This window comes from Carcharodon carcharias, chromosome 34 (genome assembly GCF_017639515.1).
Source record: "Carcharodon carcharias isolate sCarCar2 chromosome 34, sCarCar2.pri, whole genome shotgun sequence".
NCBI lineage: Eukaryota > Metazoa > Chordata > Chondrichthyes > Lamniformes > Lamnidae > Carcharodon > Carcharodon carcharias.
In genome coordinates, this window is record NC_054500.1 from 18,609,303 (window position 1) to 18,613,371 (window position 4,069).

The window sequence follows — 4,069 nt, forward strand, 5'->3', positions numbered from 1 at the left end:
AAGGTCAGCAGTGGTTCGGTGCTGGAAACAACAAGAGTAGTCATTTATTCCCTTCCATGAGCTCCCCTTTTCAATAGTTTGTACCAACTCAGCAGCCCTACACTGTCAGGATCAGTAACTCTTCCCAACCACTTCTGTCAATGTTGCTCCTGCTGTTTATATGTCATAATGTTTGAAGGCACCAACAAAAATAGATGTGGAATCAAGCAGAAAAGGAAAACAATGTTAACCACAGCATATTTTAACTTGCATTTTACTCAATGATGATGATGGGATGCTTTCTCTAATGACCTGGTCACGAAATGGTTAACTCATGAAGGCAGCTTCAGAAAAGGTTTGAGCCCAAACATTCAAGTTGTTGAACATTGTCATCAAATACCATTTATCAAGCTAATTCGATTTCACGCCTAGTTTATCAGCTCTTTGGCTGTGCGTGAAGATAGTGGCAGTTTATTGGCTGATAAAAGGTGAAGTAAGCTGAGAGCTTGTTAATAAATTAGCCTCAGATGCAGGTAACAGGCCAATGAGCTCACTGCAATGAATGAATCCAGGCGAGAGCTGGAGTTTGAGGAAGAGCATCACATCGCATCCTTAGGTGTGCTGTAACGAGCCTATTTAAATGAAAATAGGATTTTGTGATTCATCCTCAATCAGCTTCTTAAACAAAGATGGTAGCGGGATCAAAACCCTCAGAGAAAGAAGATGCAGCAAGAGCGTTTACATGAATCTTTCAGTGCAGGAGACACCAAGGAATTTTTTTTTCTCTCTCTCTCTTCCCCATTCAAAGGCATGTGAAGGAGCTGGAGTGAGCTGGTTGCTATGGTAACTGGAGGCTGCAGAAGGAGCCCCAGAAAGTGAAATAAGGAGGAAGAAAAGCTTTTGTTTGTGTATTTTGTCTTCTGAAAAGAGATTGGAAGAAAAGGGGGATGGCAGATCGAATTCCTGGTTATGGTGGGTTGTATGACACCAGCTCTCTGCTGCAGTTTTGCACTGGTAAGTTCTCACAGGCCGGGGCCTTCAGCCAGGGCCTGCACTCAGAAGCCAAATATAGGGCTGTCTAGTTCAGAAAGCTAAGAAATGCATAACTGTTGAATTAATGTCTTGCTTTAACGCATAATAATCCGTACCTGGTAGTCTGAATTTCAGTGGCTGGAGAGGTGCTCAAGTGAACTTTTGAAAAAAAAACAAAAGCTTTCTTGCTTCACCTGTTTCAGTTCCCTTTCCTTGCTTACTTCAGTGCTGCCTGCAGCACTGTTTGGTGCTGTATACTTAGCTGCCCCAGGGCTGCCATTTAATCTTACTTTTTGCCATTAGTTCATAGGAAACGTGCATCTTTGGGCACATTATTACCGTGGGATCGACTCTTATTCTTCTCTCTGCTCTTTTCCATCTGGTTGACAACTGGAGAAACTTGCAAAGCTTTAGTTTTTGGGTCTTTGCTTTTCTGTCTTAACTTGGGATTATAATGACCGCTCACACTTTTAATAGTTGCATTAACTTGACTGAGAACAAGTTGTTGCATTACACGGGGGCTTAATTGGGACTGTGCTGGTATGAAAAGTTTTTAAAAATTCACTACCTAGCAGAAGCTCTGTCAAATGTTTACAGAGGATGTACACGAATGGGGACAATGGTTTATAGAATGTACCAAGTGGTATACATGAAAAGAACTAATATAAATCACTGGTCAACTATGTGTGCTCTATTTGCAAAGTGAGTAAGTAGAAAGGGAAAAAAAACTGTTCCCACTGGAGGAAGGATCGCGAACGAGAGGACACAGATTTAAGGTAATTGGCAAAAGAAGCAATGGAGTCATGGGGAGAAACTCTTTCACGCAGCGAGTGGTTAAGGCCTGGAATGCGCTGCCTGTGAGCGCAGTGGAGGCAGCTTCAATCGAGGCTTTCAAGAGGGAATGGGGTTATAATCTGAAGAGGAAGAATGTGCAGGGTTACAGGGTGAAGGTGGGGGGACGGCACTCGGGTGAATTGCTCGTTCAGAGAGCCGGTGCAGACATGATGGGCCGAATGGCCTCCTTCTGCACTGTAGCGACTCTGTGAAGCAATCGACAACGTCATGGTAAATAATTCCGTTTGCCTGCCAAGTTCGAAAATTGTTTTGCTGTTTTTTTGGGGGGAGAGACCTTCTTTCATGCAAAGCAAGATGTCTTGTTGCCACGCTCTGTGCCAACAACTTTATGATCTGATGAACTTTATCTTTAAACTTTGTAACTTTCTTGTGACGCTCTGCTCATGCATGACTTAAAATGTCACACTAGTAGCTCACATGAGCTGTGTGCCGCAGACTTTTTAAGTAAATGTGTGTGTATAACTCCTCATGTACTGGCAGCAAAGTTAAACCAATTTACCCTCCACAGACAATGAATCCTGAGCCCTTTTTGACCTATTAGCTGTACTGAGTTTTTGTATCTGTGATGCAGCATCAGGTTTAATTTGGAGTTCACTGTTATTTGTGCAGCTGAAGGGGCCTGTATGACATCACATGACTGTTGCAAACACATTGGTTTTTGGAATTTCCCTGTATTGTCGTATATATTGAGCGTCAGCTGTGTCTCAGTGCTTAGCTCTCTTGCCTCTGAGTCAGCAGGTTGTGAGGTCAAACCCACTCTGGGGCTTAGAAATCTAAGTTGATGATGCTCTGGTGCAGTACTGAGGGAGTGCTGCACCGCTGGAGGTGCCGCTTCCAATGGGATCCAATGGCATGGCAGCTAAACCAGGCAAAATTTTCTGGCCTCTCCCCCCACCGTCAGGATCTCCTGGTCCCGCTAAAGTGAACGGACGGTTGATTGGCTTGCCGCATTTTCCAGCCCCTCCCCTGTTCCGACAGGGCCGGAAAATTCCACCCCCGAGTCTCTGTTGGGTGAACTAAAAAGACCTCATGACCCTAAGAGCAGAAGAAGCTCTCCCCACCATCTTCATGGCCAATATTTGTCCCTCAATCAGATTACCTGGCCATTATCACATTCTCTGTGGGAGCTTGCTGTGTGCAAATTGGCTGCTGCATTTCCTACATCACAACAGTGACCACACTTTGAAAGCACTTCATTGGCTGCAAAACACTTTGAAACGTCCTGAGGTCATGAAAGGTGCTATAATAAATGCAATTCTTTCTTTTCTATTTATAATTGTGGAGGTGATAAGTTGACTATGGGTGGCTTTGCAGTTTTTGTCAATCGTGTCGGGCCCTGCCTCTCATGATCGACACCCCCAGTGTTATCTTTTGAAGGGTTTGAAGGGCAAAAAAATCAGAGATTTGTTCCAGTTACAAAACTGGGGAATTGTCTAAATTTGGATGCAATTTAATTGTGAATTTTTAGACATTTATGCCACAGATTTCACAGCCAGGTTTCAACTGTTCTGAGGAAGAGTTTCACTCCACGTGTAAGGAAGGAGTGGCACTGGAGTCAGTACAGCGAAGGTTCACTAAATTGGTCCCTGGGATGAGGGGGTTGTCCCTCGATGAGAGGCCGAGTGAATTGGGTCTCTTTTCTCTGGAGTTTAGAAGAATGAGAGGTGATTTCATTGAAACGGACACAATTCTGAAGGGGCTCGACAGGGTGGACACAGGTGTTGTTTCCGCTGGTCGGGGGAATCTAAAACACGGGGGCACGGTCTCAGGATAAGGGGCCGATCATTTAGGACCGAGCTGAGGAGGAATTACTTCACTCAGTGGATTGTGGATCTATGGAATTCTCTGCTCCAGAGAGTTGTGGATGCTCCATCATCGAATACATTTAAGGCTGGGACAGACGGATTTTTGGTCTCTAGGGAATTAAGGGACATGGGCCGTGGGTGGGAAAATGGAGTTGAAGCCCAAGGTCAGTCATGACCGTATTGAATTGGCGGAGCAGGCTCGATGGGCCGAATGGTCTACTCCTGCTCCTATTTCTTGTGCTCTCGTGTTCCCGCCAGGTGAAGACTATGTTTTGACTTTGATAGCAGGGTGTAGGCAAGAATTTTTCTCAAACCGTTACAAGACTTTGGAGTGGGTGGGCCTCCCTGAGGACCAGGTTGTGGCCTTGTCCCTGAGTTGTCCACTTGGTTTTGCATTA